This window comes from Mytilus galloprovincialis, chromosome 12, assembly GCF_965363235.1.
Source record: "Mytilus galloprovincialis chromosome 12, xbMytGall1.hap1.1, whole genome shotgun sequence".
Lineage (NCBI taxonomy): Eukaryota > Metazoa > Mollusca > Bivalvia > Mytilida > Mytilidae > Mytilus > Mytilus galloprovincialis.
Window position 1 is genome coordinate 78,490,838 of NC_134849.1, and position 19,877 is coordinate 78,510,714.

Genomic DNA, 19,877 nt, shown 5'->3' on the forward strand with positions numbered 1-19,877 from the left:
AAGAAGAATGCTAGTATATGTTTCATTATAAATCTAAAATATATAATTTCTATACCTCTCTTTTATCGATACAATATTGTCATAATTAGGTCTTTCCACATTTCCGTGGAAAGACCTATTGAATTTGTTCTGATTATTATTAGGTCTTTCCACTTTTCCGTGGAAAGACCTATTGATTTTGTTCTGATTATTAGGTCTTTCCACCTTTCCGTGGAAAGACCTATTGTATTTGTTCTGATTATTATTTTTTTTTTTTTTCTTCTGCCTAGATTTTTTTCTTGCGTTGTATTGATGTTTCAAAAGATGTCGCTTAGATATTTGGAATATGATATCATATAGTTTATACGCTTTAAAAATTTACAACGACATAACAAAATACTTTACGTTGTAAGAGTTATCTCCCCAAACACTGTTTTTCTTGTGGCCACTACTACTTCGCAACCGTAAAGGATTACGACAAATTTATTTTACCAAATTGCTCGTTACGTCTTAAAGATTAGGGTATTCATTCCATATGAGAGTTATTCCCCCTTTTTCATTTGATTCAAGTGATATGCATTTCTAACTATTAAACCATAAGTGATAAAGACCTAGGGTCCTCAGATTTGAGGTCCTTGGTCCAAAAAAATGAAAATAAGGTCAAGGTCAAAGGTCAAGGTCATATTCTAAATTTTAATTTTGGCTTATTTTCACTTATTTTCAAATAACTTCTGACATATCGACAAATAATTTTTCATAAATTGTTAGTTGCGACATGTCCTTACTTGTATATTTTGGTTGAAAGGGTTCGCAGACAATAAATGGGAATTTTTGCCCATCTTACATTTATAATAATGCGTCAAGTGATATTACTCATTAACCAAACATATTAAAGACCTAGGGTCTTTTGATTTAAGGTCCTGGGTTTGTGACCTTGAAATTGAGGTCAAGGTCTAGGTTAATAGGATGTTCTAGATTTTGACCTTTGCTTTAAATTCATATTAATTCATCATTAAGCCATAGGAACTAACATTTTAAACTGATTTTTCATATTTCAATATCAAAATAGAACTTTACTAGTGGAAAGACCTTCAATTGTTCTCTGAACAATTGGTTTTTAATTATTATTTTTCTTCTTCCGCCTAAATTTTTTTCTTGCGTAGTTTTTTTATTTCATAAGATGTCGCTTAGATATTTGCAATATGATATTGTATAGTTTATACGCTTCAAAAATTTACAACTGCGTAACAAAATACTTTACGTTGTAAGAGTTATCTCCCCAAACACTATTTTCACTTATTTTCAAATACCGTATGACATATCGACAAATAATTTTTCATAAATTGTTAGTTGCGACATATCCTTACTTGTATATTTTGGTTGAAAGGGTGCGCAGACAATAAATAAGAGTTTTTGCCCATCTTATATTTAGAATTACACGTAAAGTGATATTACTCATTAACCAAACATATTAAAGACCTAGGGTCTTTTGATTTATGGTCCTTGGTTTGTGACCTTGAAATTGAGGTCAAGTCATAGGTTAATAGGACGTTCTAGATTTTGACCTTTGCTTAAAATTCATATTAATATATCATAAAGCCATATGAACTAACATTTTAAACTGATTTTTTATATTTCAATATCAAAATAGATCTTTACTAGTGGAAAGACCTTCAATTGTTCTTTGAACAATTGGTTTTTAATTTTTTTTTTTTTTTTTCTTCCGCCTAAATTTTTTTCTTGCGTAGTATTGATTTTTCAAAAGATGTCGCTTAGTTATTTGGAATATGATGTCGTGTAGTTTATACGCTTTAAAAATTTACAACTGCGTAACAAAATACTTTATGTTGTAAGAGTTATCTCCCCAAACACTGTTTTTCTTGTGGCCACTACTCCTTCGCAACCGTAAAAGATTACGACAAATTTATTTTACCAAATTGCTCGTTACATCTTCAGGATTAGGCAGTTCATTTGGACCGAAGCTTTCCAGAGACTCCATATGAGAGTTATTTCCCCTTATGTAAATGATATACTAGTAAGTATTAATATGCATTTCTAACTGGTAAACCATAAGTGATAGAGACCTAGGGTCTTTAGATTTGAGGTCCTTGGTCCAAAAAAATGAAAATGACGTCAAGGTCAAAGGTCAAGGTCATGTTCTAAAAAATTTTTGATTTTTGCTTATTTTCACTGATTTTCAAATACCATATGACATATCGACAAATTATTTTTTATAAATTGTTAGTTGCGACATGTCCTTACTTGTATATTTTGGGTGAAAGGGTGCGCAGACAATAAATGGGAGTTTTTGCCCATCTTATATTTAGGTTTACCCGTAAAGTGATAATACTCTTTAACCAAACATATTAAAGAGCTACGGTCTTTTGATTTAAGATCCTTGGTTTGTGACCTTGAAATTGAGGTCAAGGTCATAGGTTAATAGGACGTTCTAGATTTTGACCTTTGCTTTAAATTGATATTAATACATCATAAAGCCATAGGAACTAACATTTTAAACTGATTTTTCATATTTCAATATCAAAATAGATCTTTACTAGTGGAAAGACCTTCAATTGTTCTCTGAACAATTGGTTTTCAATTTAATTATCTTATGTTTCTTCAATTATAATCACTGTTTTACATACTGAGTGTTGTATTCAAGCCCTCAACGGCCTCTCCATTGGTTCAATAAATATTTGCATATTCAAAATGCATTACGTATGTAAAAATATACAAACAAGATACCCGTATGTAAAACTACTCAACTGTGCGACAATCGATCAAGTGTGCAATTATATGAAACGATAATGAAAGAAGCAGTTTTTACGGATTTTAACTGTTGAAGGTAATTTTAACTTGTTTTGTGAAATACATGTATTCCTTATTCCGACAGTAATTTTTAATTATCATATAATTTAATCTATATAATTTTGTGTGTGTTATATCAAATGACCATTATAACAAGATAAGTCTTTGCTCTGATTGTAGATTCGGAAATACAGGCAGACCCGGTGGTACCATATTGCCAAAAAATGTCCTTTAGTCATTTTTAAATGTTGAACTTCCTGTCTCCTCATATCTTTTAAGGAGGAGGGGGGCAACACCTTTTTATGTTAACCTGGTTTTTTTTCAAGGTGTTGTTAACTGTTATCTGAGATCAATTTAAACTTTTATCTGTTTTCAACCCACTTTGTTAACTGTTATCAGCATATTTGCATTTTTTGTTACCTGTTTTTGCCAAAATTGAGCTGTTGTTAACATGTTAACAGACCCCCTATTGCCCCTCCTCTTTTAATTGCCCGTTATAAAGTCCTGGAACAGTACTGGGGAACGGTATCATATATAACAAGCATATAACCTCCAACTGTGAGGACCTCCAGGTCGTTGGTAAATAAATAATAAAATGTGTATTGTATATATTACATAGGGCATTTTCTTTTAAAAACCGAACATTGGTACAATATCTGGTCTTTAGGGCGTATTTTGTGGTCTCCATATTCTTTTTCCTGGGTGTAGAAAACAAACGTATTATGTATCGGAGACTCCTGCTAGTATATTAATTAGATAATATAGCAACTTTTCAATTAAGCCTTTATTTTACTAAGTTATTTAATCAAATATATAGTAAACAAAATAGAAAAGCTGAAATTCATAATATAAGGTTTTTGTAAGATGATATCATAGTTATGCTTTTAAAATAACCTCATTTTATGAATTAGTCCGACATGTTTATCAATCGTCTATGGTTACGCGTCCTATAATATGACTTTATAATATAAACTGACTTTTCAATAGGTAGAAATGTTGAAAAACACAAAGAAATTATACATTTTTAAATATCTTTCTTACAAAGTAAACTAAACTGCTGAACTCACACGCAATTACATTTAAATGATCGAGTCACGAGTCGTTGATTTCATAATTTATATATCCGTACAAATTATCATCTTTTTCTTGGCAACTCCTAGTGAATATGCTTGTGAAATTAGGAGCCATAGCTATTCAAACAGGCAGATGCTCCTTGTGTAACTTATATAGTACGGATATACTTGCTGTACATCTCTTTTACAAATTCGGACAGAAATGTTCTACAAAATTGTTGATATTCTTGACGTAGGAGATTCCGTTCGTTTCTTTAATCAAGATGATGACGAAATTGTCGAGTCGTTACTTGGAAGTATGAATCATACCATGCAAACTATAAATGCTGATGTATGGAGCCTCTTGATGTGCCACATAGCAGATTATATGTATACACTATATCAGGTCTTCAATAATGATCTTTATAGTCACATATTTGATCTTAACTAATGTTGTTCTTATATGAAATTGGTGAATTATAGACGTTTTGTTTCCGACTGTATTTCATATAATTATGTAACTACCTTTTTTTTTAATATGTAAATATGTTAGTGTAATGTTCTTGATTCTGTTCTTATAATATAAATGGTAAAATCGTCATATTATATATGGAGGAAATAAAGGTAATCAATCAATCAATACAAGTTCAAAAGACAGGGCCGAAAATACATCTTCATATCTACTGAGGTAAAAGTTCGAGGTATTAGCGATGAACGTGTATACAGCAATTTGAAAAGAAATTTTCTTATGTGACCGGTATCCGGGGTCACCTACTACCTTTCGCATGGAATGCAATGATTGTTTTTATTTCAAAATGATTTAACAGATAAAGCATAAGACTTTAGTGTGTTCAGTTCAGATGAAAAAAGAAAGAATACTTTAGGAACATAAACTTTTCGGATTGACATTGTGTAAGAAATGAATTCCTGTATGTTTACATTATTTGGTTTCTAAGATAATGTTTCACGTTTTTACATAAACTTGATTTGTATAAAAATTCGAGACAGGGTAACATATCTTCTAAATTATTCTATAGCTACGTTGTGGAACCAATTTTGCAAATAATTTCGGGTGTAAAAATACTATATTTTACCTGTGAAGTCTTGTTCAGTCCTGCAGTGGTCTGGAATGTCCCTGTTCTACGTGTATGTAATTGTGTTTCCTTGGTTTTTAGTCTTAGCTTAGAATACCCCACCGTTTATATAGTTTTCCCTAGTATTGTAATTCACAAAACAAATAAAAAAAAGGTACACGCCTATATATATACGCTGGTTTTTAATAAAAAGAAACTGCAATTACAAAAAGTTACACAAAAAGTTATTGAGTTTAGTGAAGTGGATCATGTATTTACTGAGTCAGACCCGGGGGACATTCGTTATCGTAAAATGTAAAAATAGTAAATAGTATAGCTGGGCAGTGAACATTCAGTTTGTATGTCAAAGGTTGTGTACGAGATAACGATTGATATCCCTCTCTGAAAATGTTGGTTCCGCAGCTGAAAGCAGCATAAATCAAAATCCATATTGTCAACAGATAACGATTATCCCTTCCAATAAAAATCTTGGGTTTTAAAGGTTCACGAAAATAAACGGGTTAAATGATAAAAATTCCGAAAATTGTACCAAAAAAAACCCAAAACATTCTGTCAAGTCCCCCTGCCTCCACTTTTTGCAATACGTTCCATTCAGCAAGCGTTCAAGTTTCTGCCGGAACGGGGGAAGTCCAGGCCATATTTCTATAACCATTTACTTAGTATACACTATTGGTGGTGGTTGTTACACGGGTTGCAGCCAGCGTTGGTTACTCATGATCATATAGCTTTATACCGGTATCCATCATGGGGTTTAGACATTTTTAAGAATCCCCTCAAAAACCACTAAACTACGTAAGTGTTAGCACCACACAAATTATTTTTTAGTTCACCTGGCTCGTAGGGCCAAGTGGCCTTTTCTGATCACTTGGCGTCCGTCGTTGTCGGTGATCTATTATAAAAGATGGCCGCCAGCGGGGGGACTTCGTTTAACATAGGACCCTATGGACAATTCATACAAATTTCTTTTAGAGAACCACTGAATGGAATGAAACCAAACTGGCATGAATATTCCTTATGAGGTTTTGACCAAGTGTTGTTACTTTGAAGCCGATCCATCATCAAAGATGGCCGCCAGCGGGGGACTTCGTTTAACAAAGGACCCTTAGGGAAATATATACAAATGTTTTCTTTTGAAGAACCACAAAATGGAATGAAACGTGGCATGAATGTTCCTTATGAGGTGCTGACCAAGTGTTGTTACGTTGTACCAAATCCATCAACCAAGATGGCTGCCAATGGGGGACTTTTCTCAACAAAGGACCCTATGGACAATACATACACATGTCTTCTTTTAGAGAACCATTGAATGAAATGAAACCAAACATGGCATGCATGTTCCTTTTGAGGTGCTGACTAAGTGTTATTACTTTGAGGCCGATCCATCATCCAAGATGGCCGCCAGCGGGGGACTTCGTTTAACATATACATACAAATGTTTTCTTTTCAAGAACCACTGAATGGAATGAAACCAAACATGGAATGAATGTTCCTTATGAGGTGTTGACCAAGTGTTGTTACTTTGTAGCAAATCCATCAACCAAGATGGCTGCCAACGGGGGGACTTAGTTTAACAAAGGACCCTATGGGAAATATACACAAATGTTTTCTTCTAGAGAACCACTGAATAGAAAAAACCAAAACATGGCATAAATGTTCCTAATGAGGTGATGACCAAGTGTTGTTACTTTTTACCGAATCCATCAACCAAGATGACTGCCCACGGGGGACTTTGTTTAACAAAGGACCCTATGGACAATACATACAAGTGTCTTCTTTTAGAGAACCATTGAATGAAATGAAAATGAAAGCAAACATGGCATATGTCTTCTTCTAGAAACCACTTAGGGTTGAAACTAAACATGGTATGAATGTTTCTTTTGAGGTGCTGACCAAGTGTTGTTACTTTGTAGCTGATTTGTCATCCAAGATGGCTGCCGAGGGGGGTGGGGTTAACATAGGACCCTGTTAAGAAATACATACAAATGTTTTCTTCTAGAGAACCACTGCATGAATAGAATAAACCAAAAATGGCATAAATGTTCCAAATGAGGTGATGACCAAATGTTGTTACTTTGTTGCCGATTTACTGTTCAAGATAGCCACCAGGATTTTTTTTATATTAAATTACGGGGCCAATATTAAACCAAATTTGGCCTCAATCATTATGAGGGTATCTGTTATGATTTTCATCTATTTATTCATGATTTCCGAAACCAAAGTAGAATCCGGTGAGCGACACAGGCTCTTGATAGCCTCTGCTTATATTTCCTCCTATGTTTGCGTTATAACATTTTGATTTTTATTATTCGTTAAGTTTTGTATTTTTTCTAAGGTAAAAAAACTACATTATGAATATACAGTTAACATTAATTATATAATCACGACCGTCTGCCAGTAAAATGTGGGTGTGATTTAGTTAAGAGAAGGACCAATACCATGCACAAGGCCAAGTCATTATCATAAAGATACATAGGAATAAGGGAATACTTGTGTCTCAATTATATCAGAAAATTATAAAAATTTAACAAAAAAATAGATCTGGTATAAGCAATTTTTTATGGTAAGGACAATATTTTGAAAATTTTTATTTACGGAAAGTGGCAAAGTAAAGATTAGCAACAAAACATTTCATACAAACGATAAGATCAAATAGACAATATAATCTTACGGCTTTCAAATGAATTATTAAGCACATCCTGTCGATACCGTTTACTTATATTTTGGTATTGCACTACGTCATGCGTTTCTACGACTGTTTATGACGTTGTTACACTGAATCTGTTGGATGTGTATTGATTGATACTTTAGTCTTGGAGAACATGATTTATTTATAGTTGTAATTTGCTTTAATTAGCTTTCAGTAACTACCAGTACTCTTGTATCGGTGTTATGTGTCTATTGTTTTATGATAGTTGTATCGATCTTTTGAGTTAATCCAATTGCAACTGAATTTTACAGTTTGTTCTTATGCATTGCTGTTACACCACTGCTCCATGTTAAGGGAGGGTTAAGCGCTCACAAATATGTTTAACCTCTCCACATTCTCTATGTGCCTGTCCCAAATGAGAAATCTGTAGTTCAGTGGTTGTCGTTGGTTCATGTCTGCCATATTTGTTTTTCGTTTATTTGTAATAGATTTTGTCGCTACCATTTTGCGCTTAAGTTGTTTCACATATTGCATGTCTTCGCATTGTATGGCCGACTATACAGTTGGAATTATCTCATTGTTGAAAGCCGAACGGTGACCTATTATGACTTATATCCACTTAGTTGGACTCTGGTGGATAGTTGTCTCATTGACAATCATATTACCATATATCTTCTTATGTTTATATGTGTTATATCTCAGAATATGAAAAAGAATCTTTAACAAAAAAATCCAGGGGCTATAAATTAACTTATCTTACACAAGACTCGTACGAGGGCTTGCTTTGAATCTAACCAATTTACACAAGACTTATACGAAAGCTTGGCTTGGATCTTACCAATCTTTACAAGGCTCAAACGATCGCTTGCTTTGGATCTAACCAATCTTCACAAGGTTCATACGAGCGCTTGCTTTGGATCTAACCAATCTTACACAAGGCTAATACGACAGCTTGCTTTGGATCTAACCAATTTTATTCAAGGCTCATACGAGCGCTGGCTTTGGATCTAACCAATCTTACTCAAGGCTCATACAAACCCTTGATTTGGATCTAACCAATCTTGCAAAAGGCTCACACGAACCCTTGATTTGGATCTAACCAATCGTACAAAAGGCTCACACGAACCCTTGATTTGGATCTAACCAATCGTACAAAAGGTTCACACGAACCCTTGCTTTGGATCTAACCAATCTTACTCAAGGCTCATACAAACCCTTGCTTTGGCTCTAACCACTCGTACAAAAGGCTCACACGAACCCTTGATTTGGCTCTAACCACTCGTACAAAAGGCTCACACGAACCCTTGATTTGAATCTAACCAATCGTACAAAAGGCTCACACGAACCCTTACTTTAGATCTAACCAATCGTAAAAAAGGCTCACACGAACCCTTGATTTGGATCTAACCAATCGTACAAAAGGCTCACACGAACCCTTGGTTTGGATCTAACCAATCATACAAAAGGCTCACACGAACCCTTGATTGGTATCCAACTAATCGTACAAAAGGCTCACACGAACCCTTGCTATGGATCTAACCACTCGTACAAATGGCTCACACGAACCCTTGGTTTGGATCTAACCACTCGTACAAAAGGCTCACACGAACCCTTGGTTTGGATCTAACCAATCGTACAAAAGGCTCACACGAACCCTTGATTTGTATCAAACTAATCTTACAAAAGGCTCACACGAACCCTTGCTATGGATCTAACCACTCGTACAAAAGTCTCACACGAACCCTTGGTTTGGATCTAACCAATCGTACAAAAGGCTCACACGAACCCTTGCTTTGGATCTAACCAATCTTACAAATGGCTCACACGAACCCTTGGTTTGGATCTAACGAATCGTACAAAAGGCTCTCAAGAACCCTTGATTTGGATCTAACCAATCGTACAAAAAGGCTCACACGAACCCTTGGTTTGGATCGAACCACTCGTACAAAAGGCTCACACGAACCCTTGGTTTGGATCAAACCAATCTTACAAAAGGCTCACACGAACCCTTGGTTTGGATCTAACCAATCGTACAAAAGGCTCACACGAACCCTTGGTTTGGATCTAACCAATCTTACAAAAGGCTCACACGAACCCTTGCTTTGGATCTAACCACTCGAACCCTTGGTTTGGATCTCACCAATCTTACAAAAGTATCACACGAACCCTTGCTTTGGATCCAACCAATCTTATCCTAGACTAATACGACTGGTTGTAATAATGCATAATGAGTGAAATGTCCAGAATAAATGGAAAAAAAATAAAATAGGAAAAAATAAAGAATAGAGAATTAATGGTTGCTATAACATAAAGAAAAGAGAATAATTTGCAAAAATGTAAAAAAAAAATAGAGAAAAGTAATCAAAGAAGACAGAAATGAAGGGCCCCCATCCAGATCCTCATTTACAGTTGTATTTGTTTGTAATTTTCTTTGTTCTACTCATTATTATGCCATCAACATGTACTTAACACTCCGGCTTTTACTTTGCATTAAGCATGTTAAGTGAATAGAGAGATAAACAGATCTAACTGATCCTTCATTTTAACAACTGCTTACCTTGAAATTTAAATAAGAAATGAGATGACTCAAATGTTTGCGTTATTTGGCAAAGATTCGCATTATCAGTAAACACTTACATTCTAGGTAGAAACGTAAACACAAGTTTGCATGACGCAAATACATTTCTGCACTAAACGTTTTTTAAGTTGATCTTTTATTTTTGATTCAATAAACATATATTGCATTTGCATTGAATTGTATTGTATAACATAATTGATACCCGTATGTAGAAATGAATTGTTGACGATCGGCAACGTTTATAAAGGAAACGAAAATGGAAATTCTTTTTAACTAAGAGATTTACTTTTAGGTGTAATACCACCAATATAAAAAAATCTAAAAAAATATTCCCTTAAATTTGACAGTTGTAGAAAATAAACCCTGCATTTTAATGCACTTAATTTTTTCTGAGTCATAAACATGTATGTTGGGTGTCTGAAAGCATCATTCTTTTTTATTTGATGGTCTTATAAAATATTTTGGAAAGTTAAGATTACATAGTTACCAAAGCAGGTAACCAGTAAACATGTTTAAGTTTTATATGAACAATGATGAAATGAGATCTAGATCTCATACTTAAGAGAGACAAGTATGAAGATATCCAATGTTAAAGAAAAGGTAGTTGTCTCTTTATTCGTACAGTTTCTATAGATTTTCTTTTCAGCTTTGCTAATTACTGGAGTGCATGGGTAAGACGATTCGCTTCTTTAATTATTAGTCCTTTGGAGTGCTATAATTGGTATAAATAAAACGAGAACGAGGGTATACGTCAATAAGACAGTCACCCAACGAGAACGAGGCTAGACGTCAATAAGACAGCCACCCAACGACAACGAGGCTAGACGTCAATAAGACAGCCACCCAATGAGAACGAGGCTAGACGTCAATAAGACAGCCACCCAACGAGAACGAGACAAGACGTCAATAAGACAACCACCCAACGAGAACGAGGGTACACGTCAATAAGACAACCACCCAACGAGAACAATGCTATAGTCGTCGATAAGACAGCCACCCAACGAGAACGAGGCTTGACGTCAATAAGACAACCACCCAACGAGAACGAGGGTATACGTCAATAAGACAGCCACCCAACGAGAACGAGGGTATACGTCAATAAGACAGTCACCCAACGAGAACGAGGCAAGACGTCAATAAGACAGCCACCCAACGAAAACGAGGCTAGACGTCAATAAGACAGTCACCCAACGAGAACGAGGCAAGACGTCAATAAGACAGCCACCCAACGAGAACGAGGCTAGACGTCAATAAGACAGCCACCCAACGATAACGAGGCTAGACGTCAATAAGACAGCCACCCAACGAGAACGAGGCTAGACGTCAATAAGACAGCCACCCAACGAGAACGAGGCTAGACGTCAATCAGACAGCCACCCAACGAGAACGAGGCTAGACGTCAATAATACAGCTACCCAACGAGAACGAGGGTATACGTCAATAAGACAGCCACCCAATGAGAACGAGGCTAAACGTCAATAGAAAATTGTCAATACAATACTGGAAGTTTTGTTTCCCGTTCTGGGAAAAGATAAACATTGGTTGTACAGGTGTTCATTGTTCCGGTTGTCTTCATAACTAGTTATGCATGGACCTGTTTCCTATCTATTATGTTTATATTTATATATTTATATATTATCTGTTTTAATATATATTGAGAGCACAAAGTCAGTAAAATACCTACGAATACATGGTTGTTCTGGTGTAAAAATCAATACAACAGCAACCCAACGACACATATATCTAAAGACACCAGCAACCCAACGACACATATATCTAAAGACACCAGTAACCCAACGACACATATATCTAAAGACACCAGCAACCCAACGACACATATATCTATAGACACCAGCAACCCAACGACACATATATCTAAAGATACCAGCAACCCAACGACACATATATCTAAAGACACCAGCAACCCAACGACACATATATCTTAAGACACCAGCAACCCAACGACACATATATCTAAAGACACCAGCAACCCAACGACACTTAATCTAAAGACACCAGCAACCCAACGACACATATATCTATAGACACCAGCAACCCATCGACACATATATCGAAAGACACCAGCAACCCAACGACACATATATCTAAAGACACCAGCAACCCAACGACACATATATCTAAAGACACCAGCAACCCAACGACACATATATCTAAAGACACCAGCAACCCAACGACACATATATCTAAAGACACCAGCAACCCAACGACACATATATCGAAAGACACCAGCAACCCAACGACACATATATCTAAAGACACCAGCAACCCAACGGCACATATATCTAAAGACACCAGTAACCCAACGACACATATATCTAAAAACACCAGCAACCCAACGACACATACATCTAAAGACACCAGCAACCTAACGACACATATATCTAAAGACACCAGCAACCCAACGGCACATATATCTAAAGACACCAGTAACCCAACGACACATATATCTAAAGACACCAGCAACCCAACGACACATATATCTGAAGACACCAGCAGCCCAACGACACATATATCTAAAGACACCTGCAACCCAACGACACACACATCTAAATACACCAGCAACCCAACGACACATATATCTAAAGACACCAGTAACCCAACGACACATATATCTAAAGACACCAGCAACCCAACGACACATATATCTAAAGACACCAGCAACCCAACGACACATATATCTAAAGACACCAGTAACCCAACGACACAAATATCTAAAGACACCAGCAACCCAACAACACATACATCTAAAGACACCAGCAACCCAACGAGACATATATCTAAAGGCTCCAGCAGAGTCAAAAACCAAACGAGAACGAGGCTAGACGCCACAAAGATGTTAAAATCTCTAAATCAGTCTTAAACAATATACAAACGTCTATACAAAATGTCAACCTCTAAATCGTCCTGAGTCTAAATAAATAGGTCAACATACAATCTTTAACAGTTTTAAACAACATACAAGCGTCTATACAAAATGTCCATTTCTAAATCGTTCCGAGTCTGATTAAAGAGGTCAACATACAGTGTTAAACAATAGACAAGCGTGTATACAAAATATCAACCTCTAAATCGCCCCGAGGCTAAATAAAGAGGTCAACATAACTCTTAAACAATAGACAAGCGTGTATACAAAACATCAACCTTTAAATCGCCCCGAGTCTACATAAAGAGGTCAACATACAGTATTAAACAATAGACAAACGTCTATACAAAATGTCAACCTCTAAATCGTCTCGAGTCTGAATAAAGAGGTCAACATACAGTCTTAAACGATAGACAAACGTCTATACAAAATGTCAAGCTCTAAATCGTCCCGAATCTTAATAAACAGGGCAACATACAGTCTTAAACAATAGACAAACGTCTATACAAAATGTCAACCTCTAAATCGTCTCGAGTCTAAATAAAGAGGTAAACATACGGTCCTAAACAATAAAAGTTCTTAAAGGTAAAAAAGGGACGAAAAGAGACTACTTTGACGTGGTACTTTGGTTGAGATACGTGCGGCTTTACTAGTTCTAAAACGTAAAAAAAGGGACGAAGAGAGACTACTTTGACGGGGTACTTTGAGATGCACGCGGCTTAACTAGTTCTAAACGGTAAAAAAGTGACTCAAAGAGACTACTCTGACGGGGTACTTTGATTGAGATACATGCGGCTTAACTAATTCTTAAAGGTAAAAAAGGGGCGAAAAGAGACTACTCTGACGGGGTACTTTGATTGAGATACATGCGGCTTAACTAGTTCTTAAAGGTAAAGAGGGACGAATAGAGGCTACTTGGACGAGGTACTTTGATTGAGATGCATGCAGCTTAACTAGTTCTTAAAGGTAAAGAGGGACGAATAGAGGCTACTTGGACGAGGTACTTTGATTGAGATACATGCGGCTTTACTAGTTCTTAAAGGTAAAGAAGGACGAACAGAGGATACTTGGACGAGGTACTTTGATTGAGATGCATGCGGCTTAACTAGTTCTTAAAGGTAAAAAAGGACGAAGAGAGGCTGCTTCTCTGACGGGGTACTTTGATTGAGATACATGCGGCATAACTAGTTCTTAAAGGTAAAGATGGACGAAGAGAGGATACTTTGACGGGGTACTTTGATTGAGATACATTGTACGTGCGACTTAGCTAGTTCTCAAAGGTAAAAAAAAAGGGACGAAGAGAGGCTACTCCGACGGGGTACTTTGATTGAAATACATGCGGCTTAACTAGTTCTTAAAGGTAAAAAAGGGACGAAGAGAGACTACTCTGACGGGGTACTTTGATTGAGATACATGCGGCTTAACTAGTTCTTAAAGGTAAAGAGGGACGAAAAGAGACTACTTTGACGGGGTACATTGATTGAGATACATGCGGCTTTACTAGTTCTTAAAGGTAAAAAAGGGACGAAGAGAGACTACATGGACGAGGTACTTTGATTGAGATACATGCGGCTTTACTAGTTCTTAAAGGTAAAAAAGGGACGAAGAGAGACTACTTTGACGGGGTACTTTGATTGAGATACATGCGGCTTTACTAGTTCTTAAAGGTAAAAAAGGAACAAAGAGAGACTACATGGACGAGGTACTTTGATTGAGATACATGCGGCTTTACTAGTTCTTAAAGGTAAAAAAGGGACGAAGAGAGACTACATGGACGAGGTACTTTGATTGAGATACATGCGACTTTACTAGTTCTTAAAGGTAAAGAGGGACGAAAAGAGACTACTTTGACGAGGTACTTTGATTGAGATACATGCGGCTTTACTAGTTCTTAAAGGTAAAAAAGGAACAAAGAGAGACTACTTTGACGGGGTACTTTGATTGAGATACATGCGGCTTTACTAGTTCTTAAAGGTAAAAAAGGAACAAAGAGAGACTACTTTGACGAGGTACTTTGATTGAGATACATGCGGCTTTACTAGTTCTTAAAGGTAAAAAAGGGACGAAGAGAGACTACATGGACGAGGTACTTTGATTGAGATACATGCGGCTTAACTAATTCTTAAAGGTAAAAAAGGGACGAAGAGAGACTACTTTGACGGGGTACTTTGATTGAGATACATGCGGCTTTACTAGTTCTTAAAGGTAAAAAAGGGACGAAGAGAGACTACTTTGACGGGGTACTTTGATTGAGATACATGCGGCTTTACTAGTTCTTAAAGGTAAAAAAGGGACGAAGAGAGACTACATGGACGAGGTACTTTGATTGAGATACATGCGGCTTTACTAGTTCTTAAAGGTAAAAAAGGGACGAAGAGAGACTACTTTGACGGGGTACTTTGATTGAGATACATGCGGCTTTACTAGTTCTTAAAGGTAAAAAAGGGACGAAGAGAGACTACATGGACGAGGTACTTTGATTGAGATACATGCGGCTTTACTAGTTCTAAAACGTAAAAAAAGGGACGAAGAGAGACTACTTTGACGGGGTACTTTGATTGAGATACATGCGGCTTTACTAGTTCTTAAAGGTAAAAAAGGGACGAAGAGAGACTACTTTGACGGGGTACTTTGATTGAGATACATGCGGCTTTACTAGTTCTTAAAGGTAAAAAAGGAACAAAGAGAGACTACATGGACGAGGTACTTTGATTGAGATACATGCGGCTTTACTAGTTCTTAAAGGTAAAAAAGGAACAAAGAGAGACTACATGGACGAGGTACTTTGATTGAGATACATGCGGCTTTACTAGTTCTTAAAGGTAAAAAAGGGACGAAGAGAGACTACATGGACGAGGTACTTTGATTGAGATACATGCGGCTTTACTAGTTCTGAAAGGTAAAAAAGGGACGAAGAGAGACTACATGGACGAGGTACTTTGATTGACATACATGCGGCTTTACTAGTTCTTAAAGGTAAAAAAGGGACGAAGAGAGACTACTTTGACGGGGTACATTGATTGAGATACATGCGGCTTTACTAGTTCTTAAAGGTAAAAAAGGGACGAAGAGAGACTACTTTGACGAGGTACTTTGATTGAGATACATGCGGCTTTACTAGTTCTTAAAGGTAAAAAAGGGACGAAGAGAGACTACTTTGACGGGGTACTTTGATTGAGATACATGCGGCTTTACTAGTTCTTAAAGGTAAAAAAGGGACGAAGAGAGACTACATGGACGAGGTACTTTGATTGAGATACATGCGGCTTAACTAGTTCTTAAAGGTAAAAAAGGGACGAAGAGAGACTACTTTGACGGGGTACATTGATTGAGATACATGCGGCTTTACTAGTTCTTAAAGGTAAAAAAGGGACGAAGAGAGACTACTTTGACGGGGTACATTGATTGAGATACATGCGGCTTTACTAGTTCTTAAAGGTAAAAAAGGGACGAAGAGAGACTACATGGACGAGGTACTTTGATTGAGATACATGCGGCTTTACTAGTTCTTAAAGGTAAAAAAGGGACGAAGAGAGACTACTTTGACGGGGTACATTGATTGAGATACATGCGGCTTTACTAGTTCTTAAAGGTAAAGAGGGACGAAAAGAGACTACTTTGACGGGGTACTTTGATTGAGATACATGCGGCTTAACTAGTTCTGAAAGGTAAAGAGGGACGAAAAGAGACTACTTTGACGGGGTACTTTGATTGAGATACATGCGGCTTTACTAGTTCTTAAAGGTAAAAAAGGGACGAAGAGAGACTACTTTGACGAGGTACTTTGATTGAGATACATGCGGCTTTACTAGTTCTTAAAGGTAAAAAAGGGACGAAGAGAGACTACTTTGACGGGGTACTTTGATTGAGATACATGCGGCTTTACTAGTTCTTAAAGGTAAAAAAGGGACGAAGAGAGACTACATGGACGAGGTACTTTGATTGAGATACATGCGGCTTTACTAGTTCTAAAACGTAAAAAAAGGGACGAAGAGAGACTACTTTGACGGGGTACTTTGATTGAGATACATGCGGCTTTACTAGTTCTTAAAGGTAAAAAAGGGACGAAGAGAGACTACTTTGACGGGGTACTTTGATTGAGATACATGCGGCTTTACTAGTTCTTAAAGGTAAAAAAGGAACAAAGAGAGACTACATGGACGAGGTACTTTGATTGAGATACATGCGGCTTTACTAGTTCTTAAAGGTAAAAAAGGAACAAAGAGAGACTACATGGACGAGGTACTTTGATTGAGATACATGCGGCTTTACTAGTTCTTAAAGGTAAAAAAGGGACGAAGAGAGACTACATGGACGAGGTACTTTGATTGAGATACATGCGGCTTTACTAGTTCTGAAAGGTAAAAAAGGGACGAAGAGAGACTACATGGACGAGGTACTTTGATTGACATACATGCGGCTTTACTAGTTCTTAAAGGTAAAAAAGGGACGAAGAGAGACTACTTTGACGGGGTACATTGATTGAGATACATGCGGCTTTACTAGTTCTTAAAGGTAAAAAAGGGACGAAGAGAGACTACTTTGACGAGGTACTTTGATTGAGATACATGCGGCTTTACTAGTTCTTAAAGGTAAAAAAGGGACGAAGAGAGACTACTTTGACGGGGTACTTTGATTGAGATACATGCGGCTTTACTAGTTCTTAAAGGTAAAAAAGGGACGAAGAGAGACTACATGGACGAGGTACTTTGATTGAGATACATGCGGCTTAACTAGTTCTTAAAGGTAAAAAAGGGACGAAGAGAGACTACTTTGACGGGGTACATTGATTGAGATACATGCGGCTTTACTAGTTCTTAAAGGTAAAAAAGGGACGAAGAGAGACTACTTTGACGGGGTACATTGATTGAGATACATGCGGCTTTACTAGTTCTTAAAGGTAAAAAAGGGACGAAGAGAGACTACATGGACGAGGTACTTTGATTGAGATACATGCGGCTTTACTAGTTCTTAAAGGTAAAAAAGGGACGAAGAGAGACTACTTTGACGGGGTACATTGATTGAGATACATGCGGCTTTACTAGTTCTTAAAGGTAAAGAGGGACGAAAAGAGACTACTTTGACGGGGTACTTTGATTGAGATACATGCGGCTTAACTAGTTCTGAAAGGTAAAGAGGGACGAAAAGAGACTACTTTGACGGGGTACTTTGATTGAGATACATGCGGCTTTACTAGTTCTTAAAGGTAAAAAAGGGACGAAGAGAGACTACTTTGACGAGGTACTTTGATTGAGATACATGCGGCTTTACTAGTTCTTAAAGGTAAAAAAGGGACGAAGAGAGACTACTTTGACGGGGTACATTGATTGAGATACATGCGGCTTTACTAGTTCTTAAAGGTAAAAAGGGACGAAGAGAGACTACTTTGACGAGGTACTTTGATTGAGATACATGCGGCTTTACTAGTTCTTAAAGGTAAAAAGGGACGAAGAGAGACTACTTTGACGAGGTACTTTGATTGAGATACATGCGGCTTTACTAGTTCTTAAAGGTAAAAAGGGACGAAGAGAGACTACTTTGACGAGGTACTTTGATTGAGATACATGCGGCTTTACTAGTTCTTAAAGGTAAAAAAGGGACGAAGAGAGACTACTTTGACGGGGTACATTGATTGAGATACATGCGGCTTTACTAGTTCTTAAAGGTAAAAAAGGGACGAAGAGAGACTACTTTGACGAGGTACTTTGATTGAGATACATGCGGCTTTACTAGTTCTGAAAGGTAAAAAAGGGACGAAGAGAGACTACATGGACGAGGTACTTTGATTGAGATACATGCGGCTTTACTAGTTCTTAAAGGTAAAAAAGGGACGAAGAGAGACTACATGGACGAGGTACTTTGATTGAGATACATGCAGCTTTACTAGTTCTTAAAGGTAAAAAAGGGACGAAGAGAGACTACATGGACGAGGTACTTTGATTGAGATACATGCGGCTTTACTAGTTCTTAAAGGTAAAAAAGGGACGAAGAGAGACTACATGGACGAGGTACTTTGATTGAGATACATGCGGCTTTACTAGTTCTTAAAGGTAAAAAAGGGACAAAGAGAGACTACATGGACGAGGTACTTTGATTGAGATACATGCGGCTTTACTAGTTCTTAAAGGTAAAAAAGGGACGAAGAGAGACTACTTTGACGGGGTACATTGATTGAGATACATGCGGCTTAACTAGTTCTGAAAGGTAAAGAGGGACGAAGAGAGACTACATGGACGAGGTACTTTGATTGAGATACATGCGGCTTAACTAGTTCTTAAAGGTAAAAAAGGGACGAAGAGAGACTACTTTGACGGGGTACATTGATTGAGATACATGCGGCTTTACTAGTTCTGAAAGGTAAAGAGGGACGAAGAGAGACTACATGGACGAGGTACTTTGATTGAGATATATGCGGCTTAACTAGTTCTTAAAGGTAAAAAAGGGACGAAGAGAGACTACTTTGACGGGGTACATTGATTGAGATACATGCGGCTTTACTAGTTCTTAAAGGTAAAGAGGGACGAAGAGAGACTACATGGACGAGGTACTTTGATTGAGATACATGCGGCTTTACTAGTTCTTAAAGGTAAAAAAGGGACGAAGAGAGACTACTTTGACGGGGTACATTGATTGAGATACATGCGGCTTAACTAGTTCTGAAAGGTAAAGAGGGACGAAGAGAGACTACATGGACGAGGTACTTTGATTGAGATACATGCGGCTTTACTAGTTCTTAAAGGTAAAAAAGGGACGAAGAGAGACAACTTTGACGGGGTACTTTGATTGAGATACATGCGGCTTTACTAGTTCTGAAAGGTAAAAAAGGGACGAAGAG

At 37.1% G+C, this 19,877-nt stretch overlaps 1 protein-coding gene and 1 long non-coding RNA gene across 2 annotated transcripts in view; one reads left to right on the plus strand and one right to left on the minus strand.

The window, feature by feature from the left end:
• The window catches only part of LOC143054951 (uncharacterized), a 290,618-nt gene that overhangs the window by 136,449 nt on the left and 134,292 nt on the right, over nt 1–19,877 (plus strand). The gene's annotated exons all lie outside the window — the stretch shown is intronic.
• The window catches only part of LOC143054959 (uncharacterized), a 175,948-nt gene that overhangs the window by 106,106 nt on the left and 49,965 nt on the right, over nt 1–19,877 (minus strand). The gene's annotated exons all lie outside the window — the stretch shown is intronic.